This window comes from Lactuca sativa, chromosome 4 (assembly GCF_002870075.4).
Source record: "Lactuca sativa cultivar Salinas chromosome 4, Lsat_Salinas_v11, whole genome shotgun sequence".
Taxonomy (NCBI): domain Eukaryota; kingdom Viridiplantae; phylum Streptophyta; class Magnoliopsida; order Asterales; family Asteraceae; genus Lactuca; species Lactuca sativa.
The window spans coordinates 80977286-80987527 of record NC_056626.2 but is presented as its reverse complement, the minus strand read 5'-3'; the positions used below and the strand labels follow the sequence as shown (position 1 = coordinate 80987527).

The 10242-nt window shown below is 31.8% G+C and overlaps 1 long non-coding RNA gene across 31 annotated transcripts; it reads left to right on the top strand.

Annotated features, from left to right (window-relative positions):
* The first annotated feature begins 1290 nt into the window (after nucleotides 1-1290).
* LOC111884439 (uncharacterized) lies at nucleotides 1291-9819 on the top strand. Of its 31 annotated transcripts, none has more exons than XR_006190513.2 (16): nucleotides 1293-1593; nucleotides 2205-2257; nucleotides 2395-2464; nucleotides 2603-2631; nucleotides 2705-2833; nucleotides 2917-3829; nucleotides 3920-3996; nucleotides 4069-4170; nucleotides 4843-5262; nucleotides 5407-5494; nucleotides 5807-5881; nucleotides 7895-8119; nucleotides 8321-8484; nucleotides 8573-8678; nucleotides 8803-8870; nucleotides 9580-9819. It is a non-coding gene; the product is annotated as an uncharacterized LOC111884439 (long non-coding RNA). The 31 variants fall into 31 exon arrangements; XR_006190508.2 differs by lacking the exon at nucleotides 9580-9819 and having other exon boundaries at nucleotides 2917-2974; nucleotides 3595-3670; nucleotides 3749-3829; nucleotides 8573-9322; XR_006190505.2 differs by lacking the exon at nucleotides 9580-9819 and having other exon boundaries at nucleotides 2917-2974; nucleotides 3595-3670; nucleotides 3740-3829; nucleotides 8573-9322.
* The last annotated feature ends 423 nt before the right edge of the window (nucleotides 9820-10242 follow it).

Here is a 10242-nt window from a genome sequence, read left to right as displayed (position 1 = left end):
TAAAGATTTTAAAGAATCACCTTAAGCTTTTGTCTGATTCCTGAATATAGTATAAAAAAATGGGCCCCTATAATAATTGGGCCAGATGCCCACTTCCCCCTCCCCCCCCCCCCCCCCCCCAAAAAAAAAAAAAAAAAAAAAAAAAAAAAAAAAAAAAACAGCCTTGAGCATCACGTTTGATTTTTCTATAGGCTACACAAAAATATCATACTTTGCAAAATGTGTTATTTATGGAGTAAATTACACGAATGATCCATATGGTTTGGGGTAATTTATGTGTTTGGTCCCTAACTTATTTCTTTAACTCGAAAGATCCTTACTGTTTGTTTTTGTTACGCGCTTGGTCCGTGTCTTACCTAAAATAGAATTGAGGGATGATTTTTCTCTACTTTATCTAACTGTTAGTAGACCGTATTTTATGTTTCTAACTTTTCTATGTGCCAGGTACCAATCTTATCCGAATATATCACATTTGACAGTAGTAAAACAAATCTTCCGATATCTAAAGGGCAAAAAGGGTTTTTTATGAAACATCATATGTAACATGACAATTTATGTATTTCGTCGTATTATTTTTTATGCAGTTACATTTTGATATATTTATCATTATGAATCTAGATTGCCCTCCTACAAGAACTATTTTTGTAGATCTTAATTGTAATGAGCTATAATAAATCTCTACCATCACGAGGAGCAAGACAATTACTAGTTAAAACATGTATTGACCTTACATTCAATAGAATTGTACAACTTTTTAAAAAACATAGTGATATTGCAATGGAACCAAAGGAAAAACACATAATGTCTGGTTTATCAAGAGGAAGAAGAGAGAGATGAGAAGGATACGATGGGTAGGAACAATTCACAAACCAAAAGCATGTAGATGAACGAATAAATAAGAAAAGAAGGAGGTGGTGGGGTGGAGCTAAGTGGTGGGCCCATTTCTTTTATAAATAACAAAAAATAATAACTAAAATTAAAAAAGGTTGAGGGCAAAAAAATAATTTCACATAGGTTTAACTAGAAAATTTTAATAGAATTAATCAGAAGGACCACTAATGGGACAAATTTAAAACTAAAAGGACCATTGGTACGAAAGGCTTGCTTAAAAGGGATTATTCACGTAAAAAAAAGTTTTATAAAGATTATTTTAGGAATAAAAATGAAAACCATAAAGAATATTTGTGAAAAGTTGTCAATAAAATATGAGATAAATTGAGTGTTAAAGTTATAATATTCAAGGGACCATTTATGTCAATCGGTGGAATTCGTATGGAAGTTGTGGGAAACCACCCTCATTTTACAAAACTCACGATCCGGAAACGTGCAGGTTAGAATCGTTTTAATTTTGGAATGGTTTTATAAAAGACCGTTGGAATTGGGAAGCCAAAAGGTTTAGGTCGGTGTATTGGCGCATAAAATATACCTTCTCCACTCTTCCTTCTTCACTTCACTCATCCCGCTCCGCTCTCCAAACACCGTCGGAGACGACTGATCGCGACCTCTGTAACTCAGCTCACCGGAGACACAAGCACCGCTCACCGGAGACACAAGCACCCCCACCCTTCGTAGGACTAGGACACTCACAACCATGTCGGTAATCCTATGAAGTTATCTGTAACTTTTCATTCTTATCACTTTTCTCTTTTCCCTTTTATTTTAGTTCACTAGGGTTTTCTGATTTTCAGATGTCGTAATCTCCTCTGTATGTATGGATAAGAGAAAAATCGAAGCATAGTTGCGATTTTTTTTCAGTAAACTATGGTTTTCTAATTGCACAACAACTTAAAAACAGAAGGAAACTACGTAATTTTTCTGTAGTTTTGTTGATCGTTTCGTTAGGGTTTTCTCCTCTATCTTTTTATTGATTTTTTTCTCTGTAAAATCTGATTTAGCGTGTCTGGTACGCTTGTTTCAGAATGTGTTCTTATAAATAACCAATTTTATCAGATCAGATCACGAATGTCTTAATCAAATCTCTTTTTGTGCATACCCAATTCTGGCTAACAACAACATTGTCATCACGGGTTATTATTAGGGTCACATAATCTGCCACATTTATCAACACATAGATTGATTCCTCATGGTACATAAATTTCTGAAGATTAAGAAACCAATCTGTACTTTGTTAATTACTTAATATTAATATACATGCAAAATGTCTAATGCGGTTATAATGAAAAGGTTGTCTATATTGTTTATAGGCTTCAAATTGCAAATGTTGTATGCATCAGATGTTCGTTAACCAAATGTTGAGGTATAAATAAATTTATCTGTTTACATGTTCAAAACATTCATCACATATTACAATGCTTTCCTATTAAGTAACTTGTTTAGCCAATGTAGCCATGTAGTATTAGCTGTTTGATTTAAAACTGGTTATTGCTGATGCAGGAAACAATGAGGATTCAGACTTGTACTTAGAGCCATCCATCACCTATAGAATTAGAAACTATAACCATCTGTAAGTTCTTACACATAATTAAGAGTTTAAATGTTATCATTTTAAAATTATTTTTAGTTACTTGGCCCTGCTGCTTCTCAACCTGATTTTGTATCAAACATGGTTCCAATTTTTCAATAAAGAATTTGTACTTTGCAGACCATGAAGCCTTTGATCATCTTTTACATGTAAGTTTTTAAAGTGCATTGCTGCTCATTCTCCCATTTAAATTACATGGCTTTAATTACAATGAATGTGCAGGCCTTTTGGTTGTTTTTTTTCAAATGACATTGATCCTATCAATAAGTTTGTGGATCTTTTTAACATAAACCAGTTACCCCTGCTTGGCTGCTTCTGATCATGAACTAATTAAATCCATGGGAATTGAATGTTAGTGCATTTCATGTGATGATACAATTTGTTTCCATCTTTTCATAAAGTGAAACTTGAATGACATGGATTTTTTTTGACAGATGTCTAATGCTTCTTCTGGTCAGCATCTTTGCTTTTTGCTCAGCAGAGAGGATGTGGGTGAGGTTCTTTCTGAAAAAAAAAACAATTTTATTGAAGGCTGTATAAAAGACTAAATTCGTCCTTACAACCAAAATATTGTTTTTCGAATCTTGCACCTTCTTCTTTATTCTCACCCCTAATTTATCCTAATATACAACTCTATAAATGTAATGTAGATATTTATAATCATTTGTTATATTATTAATTAGTTATCTGTCCTCATTTTTAATTGCATGTTACTTTTTCTTTTAGTGTTTATGAAATTAGAGTATGTATGTTTGATGTTTTATATAATTAGTGTTTACTAGTTGTCTTATGAGTGAAATCTTTTCCAGTAAATATCTCTTATTTTAGAAAAAAGGTCACTAAAGGGTTTTTTGGTCATTTAACATAACTTTCACTTCAATTCTTTTGAATAATTTGCAAACCAAACACAAAACAACACATGAAATGAATCTAAATTTCTTTCCATTTTCTTTCAACTATACACATGACATTCCAATTTGTCTGATCAATTCCATTCATTTTAAAAGTATTTTGCAAACCACAAGTTATCTTATATTACTCTGAGATTAATTGCTCTTCTTAATTCCAATTCCTTTGACAAAATTCCATTTTATACTCTGCAACAAGAAAAGGTTTTAGAAACCAAATACAGATGTTGTGGTTTAGAAAAGGAAAAGAAGATGCTCCCGAGAATCAAATTGTTAACATGTATGTTTTTACCCTTAACACTATAAAACACTTGATGTTTTTTATGTTCTTATTTAGTTTTTCTGTTAGTATGTAAAGATACACTTCTATATCAACTTACTGCCTTCAATCCATTGATTACAAGCTGACAAAGCATGGAAACAATATGCAGGTGTACAGGTAGCTTTAACTATGAGTCTATGACCCTGTTTGTGTGTTTCCAGAAATACCCCTCTGTCCCTAAAACTTGTGCTTATTTATTCTCTTTAGGAAATGATGTGCTTATTTATTTAAAAGAAGCTAAATATTGCATGGAAAATGCCTTCATCACTTATTTAGTACATCTGGTAATTCTTTACAATTTATATTTGTTATTTGGTCAAGCTTTTTACTTATCTAAAAAGTGTACTTTCTTTTAGCAAGTTGAGACATCAGGGAGGGAAATGCCACATGGTGTGGTCTTTGGTGGGATGAAATGTTAGAAACAAGTGGTCAATATAAAGAGGGTGTTGGTGTTTAAGGTAATAAATCAATACTCTTTTGTGAATAAAATTATAAGTTTGTATGTAATAGTTGAATGTTATTTAGATGCTAAGCTATAAAACCTTCTATTAAAACATTATACTTTCATAATCTAACCTATGAAGACATTGTAATTTTATTATCTTTCCTATTAAGTCAGTGTACTTTGAAAAACTAAACATGTTTGGTTTTGGATACCATTTATAGCATTATAACTTGAAAGTTTTTATTCTTAAGAGAGTTCACTTTCAAAATCTAACAAACTCCATGCAACATTATACTCCAAATCGTAACATTATATGTTCATAATCCACCCTTTTAAGATACTGTCGTAATACATTATACTTAACAAGGTATGCTATTAGTTCCAATGGATATCATCAAATAACTAATAAGGGTGTTGTTATCATTTAATCTCACATAAGGGTATCTATGCCTTCATGTTACGAAATTATGAACTTGCTTTATCAAATTACCACATTCTATCCACCGATTACATGATGACAACGCATTGAAGTGGTATGCAGGTAGCTATGAGTCTATAACCCTGTTTCATCTCTTTCATTGCCATGTTCAAGCAGCATAATTAACACCCCAACAAAATTCATCTCTTTCCTTAAAAAAAAAGTTGCATCTGATATGTTTAAAAATTATTGTTATTTTTGTTTCAGATCATCAGAAGACATGAATGTATTTCATGTGAATAACTTTGAAAATCCTCTTCAAAAGAAGTTTGTCTTCATTAGAGCTTCCAAGATCTCTCTCTCTCTCTCTCTCTCTCTCTCTCTCTCTCTCTCTCTCTCTCTCTCTCTCTCTCTCTCTCTCTCTCTCTCTCTCTCTCTCTGTGCCTGAGATCTTTCCATTCATGTTTTAGAAAAAAATCTCTCTTTGTTACAAGGTTTACCCGGGAAACAACTTCCTAACTCTTCTATGACAGCCTTGTTCATCGTCAAAGTCAAAGTCAAAGTCAAGGTCAAAATGAAAGGAGGAAAAATATTTGTGCTCCCAAAGACCACCAGCTCTCGAAATCCCCCCCATTGATGCCCCCATAGTTCCCAAAGAGTCCCTGAGTACCCTCTGACCCTCTTGAGGTAATTTATATCAGAAAATTAATTAAGAAAAGCTACTTTTGTACCAAAAATAATTAGGCTTTGTCTCATATAATTGTCATGAAAAAGTTATTATTTTTCATCTATTTTTGGCAACTTGCTAAATTATTACTGGTCTGATGAAAGCCACAGCAGCATCCTTTTGGGGTTGAAGAGGCAACACACATTTTTTTTACACGAAGAAATAGCAACATACTTCATTCTTTTTACCAATGTATGCAATATACTTTATGTACTTACATTTCCTTTCTTGTTTCTCTTTCATTTATTTGCATTTTACTTTCTTGGTCTGAATGTGTTAGGTTTAACATATCCTAGTTTGTTGGTTTGTTTATGAGGAGCTTAAATCATGTATTGACTATCTATTACTCGCTTCTAAATCTTCTTGTAATATTGGTTGATTAACAACAACATTGTCATCACAGCATAATCTGCCACATTTTATATTAATTCCTGAAGATTGTAAAAGCTTCCATACCAATCTTAAGTTATGTATTTCAATTACTAACATGTGGTTATTTGATAGGATAACCGGAGCAGTCAATAGCAACTACAAATCTGTAGAAAAAGCTAAATGACTATAATATACGATGATGCCAAGGTAAATAACCAAACCCTACTTTACTGAATATTTAATATTAAAATACATGCAAAATGTCTAATCCTCTCTTCTAATAAAACAGTACAAAAACGCCACGTGGCATTCTGTTAGCTCCTCCACCTTCATTTTTCCCGCTCAAATCTTCTAACTGAAATTCCAACTTTGCCCTTCATTTTGAATATAACCATGTTCCTTATTTTTCTGCATTTTTCAAATGTCAACTTTCAAAAAAAATTCAATTATACCATATATATCTGCTACAATTCTGGAATAAAATAAGTTTTAAATTTATAATCTCTATCCGTATCTACGGTTTAATTGTCATATTGTTTGCTTTAAGCAAATTTTGTTCTCTTCAACTCAGCCCTGGTTGTCCATTTGGAATGCACACAAGTTAGTTTTATAGAAAAACAGAACACCCTCAAGAAACTTGAAAAACGACAATTCAATGAAAAAAAAAAGGTTCTCATTTGCGATAGGCATTGAAAACCCTTATTACACCCTTCACAAACATACCTTTGAGCTGTGAAATATATGAAATTTGTTACTAAACAGAGACCGACAAACATTTGTGTAGGTCATGTTCGTCATTCTGATACTCAAACAATGAAGAGACACTTTCCGAATAAATTAATAAAATGTCGACTCAGGGATTTGACAAGAACTCAGGTCCTGGTACTGGTACTGGTACCCAAAAACAACCACCCTCCTTTGGTTTCCTACCTCCTTCCCAGGGCCGTCCCAAGTCGATTTGAGGCCCGGGTCAAAATTAAAGAGTGAGGCCCCCTTCAAAATTTTGTAATTAGAAACGACAATAAAACGATGTCTATGGAGAGGGCCAGAGGGGTATAGGAGCAATTGTTATATATATATATATATATATATATATATATATATATATATATATATATATATATATATATATATATATATATATATATATATATATATATATGTGTGTGTGTGTGTGTGTGTGTTAAAAAAACTAAACAATCAAACAACCAAAACATTTTGAAAAAAGTTAGGTTGGTGTGGGGAAAAAAAACAAAAAGGTGTGTTTGCAAAAGAAAAAAAAACTTATATAAAAAGTGTGTTTGCAAAAGAAAAGAAAACTTATATAAGTGAAAACAATAAAATAAAAAATTAAACTTAAAGAATCATCCGCCTAACCAGTAACTAGTAACTTACAAAGATTTTGTTGACAAATTTTTAAAAAAAATAAAAAGTTATTATATATTAAAAAATGGTAATAATAGAAAATCTAATATATAAACAGAAAATTATGCATTGTGCTGGCCAAAAAACATCAAAATTTTAAATAAAATATGTGTTCGGATGCTGTGTCAAAAACCAAAAACAATGAACGGATCATTTCTATAATTTAGTTGATTTCTAAATAATAAAAAAGAATATAAGGGCTATTTTTGTAATTTTCTATTCTATAATTTAGTGGATTTCTTAATAATAAAAAAGAATATAAGGGCCATTTTTGTAATTTTCGATTCCTTATCAGTAAACTGGCGTATACATTTATTTATTATAAAAAAAAAAAAGTTTATAAGAAAAAAAGGGGGCCTCCGATAAAAAAGGCAATAAAAGAAAAAAGTGCAACCAATGGGATTCGAACAGTGGAGATAGTATATTGGAAAAAACGCCTACCATGGGCGTAACAAACTCAACTAATGAAACACTTGTATTTATTTTATCAAAACTTATATATATAATATTAACCAGAAATAATTTTGGGGCCCAATCCGTTGCGAAGGCCCGGGGCCTGCTCCTTCCCAATCACCATATACATGAGTTTTACATTTACCGCTACTATAATAAAAAACTCCTTCTATGCATGTCTCTTCCACAGTCACTTTCAACCAAAAATGGATTTACGGTTATACCCTTCACACATTTAAACGCATTTAAGATTTTATTTCTACCATATTGCATGTCCTCTGATCATAACTCAATTTTTTCGAATCCATTTGATTTCACAGCACAATCTGTTTCCATCTTTAGGGTTACCAAGGAATACGCACTAAATCAGGGATTATATTATGTGAGCGAAATTGTTGTGATGATCACTATATCTTTGTAGGTAATCTCTGTATTTATACCATTATAGATGATATCATTTAGGTTTTTTCGAATAACACGACAAAATATGTATGATTTGTGAAAATTTAGTCATTTTTCATAGGCATTTGCAGGTTTTACTCTTCTATCTCGTGATTTCATCATCAGGTAATCTTTTTTTTTCTCAATTGATGCTCTTCCTTCTTCTCCGTTCCCTTTCTTTATCAGAACACCGACCTTAAAGAATCTGGATCGTTTGATTGATTGTGTAAAATCGCTTTCGTTGATTAATATTTCGTCTATATAATGTATGAGATACATGAATATTAATCTAGCTTAATTAATCAAAAACACTTTCAAACTTGGCAGAGAATGAAAGCAAAGATTGACAAAAAAACGTTTTCGGAAGCGACAAAGTCCCGACTACAGACACGTCTTCTCGCAATAGCTGTTACGATCGATTTGAAAAACCCTAGCAATGGAAGCGGCAATCGTCCATTTTTGTTTCATGCTGGTAAACAGGAGATTTCAAGGTCCATTTTTGGCATGCTTAGATTTGTTGTTAGTTTCCGGTTTTGTTAGTTTCTCAGATTGATGAAGAAGCCGACCATATTTTTGCAGGTTTCCAATCTTCAATAAATTTTTAGCTTTCTTTAGACTTGTGGAGAAGCTGATGTGGGTGCTTCGTTTCATCGATTATTTTTTTCAGTTAAAGATGAAGAATGTGGTTAATTTCTCAATTTAGTTTCATTTTATGTTTTTTAACCCTAAAGGACTATAGCGTAAATGTGCTTTTTTTTTTCTTTGTTTTTGGTCGAATCATGCTTTGATATGTGTTATTTGACAACAAGGGTGTTACAGATCAGCTATGCCATACAAGAGGACTCTGCCAAGCTGCCTGAAGATCTCTCCTCAAGATGTAAGTAAATCTCAATAATTCATGGCTTTCTTTGTTTTGATGCCTTCAATTACTTTTAAAGTTCGTTATTAATCATCGAGAATTAAGTGCAAAAGTATGAAAAAGGGCAATTTTGAACAAAAAGAGACATTTATTTCAGACATCACGTAATAAGCTATTTCATCGGGTGAAACGTGAAAGAGCACCCTGAATATCTAGCTTATTAGCAAAAAACAAATAATGAAGATCCTGATAACCTCTGCATCAACATCACAAAAAAGATATTAGTGATTCTTTTTGAAAAAAACTAGGGACAAAAAATTTCTCCTTAATAAGTCTTAATTTACCGGTTTGCCCTATTTTTTGCTTCTCTTCCATTTCTTCAATATTTTTATTTAAGTATTTATAATTTATAATAATTCATGTATATTGTTACACACGTATATTTGATATGAAACAAGGTATTTGTAATTCTTTATGTTCCATTGTTACACTGTTGAAGCTAATGATCAAATTAATTTGTAACTCATGTAAAAAACGAGAGAAAAAACACTCTAAATCGTTTTTGCTAACTTCAATATGATTCGGACTGTAAACCAATTCAATGCAAAAGGGTGAATTATTTTTCAATCATCCCTTTATCATAAAAGCATGGCATCTGGGCTAACTTAGTATAATTTATATGTATCCTTTTGAGTTGCTTTTTGTTGTATTGTTGTTCATCTATAAGGAAAAAGAAGGGTTTGAAGAAAAGTTACGGTTTTTTATGTCTACAACTTTCATGCATCATTAAGGTAAACAGAAGAGTTTTGGGCCTAGCAGTAGCGTTTATACATGGTTGTAACTTTCATGACTGGGTATTTGCATTTTTGTAGGAAAGTAAAGTTTTAGTTTTAAGCCTTTACGAGTGATAAAGGTTGAACTTGGTTCGTACATATGAATTAAAATTGTGAATCCACAGTTGACAGAATCAGGGAAGTCGAAAACTCATAAATTTGAGTAGATTGTAAACAAAAACACAATCAATAATGGAAATGACATTGATATACGAAAATTAAATATAACATAAATATAATAAAAATAGATAAACACAAAACAATAAATTACAATCATGAAGATAACATATCATGTTCAATAAACACTCGGCAGCTACATTGTTATTGTTCGGTTTTGCATGTATTGGATTATCGTTTACGTTGGTATAACTAAACGGTTAAGACATCCATTTATCTATTCTAATTATCGCTAAGCTTTCGTCTATCAGTTTTCATGTCAAATACCTTATCATGAATTTGATACAAAATAAAGCTTTGGAGATGGGCAACGGAGGAGTGGAAGTTTCAAATTTTAAAATTTTAAATCTTTGGTCTTTGCCAATGAGTTGAGAGATTAG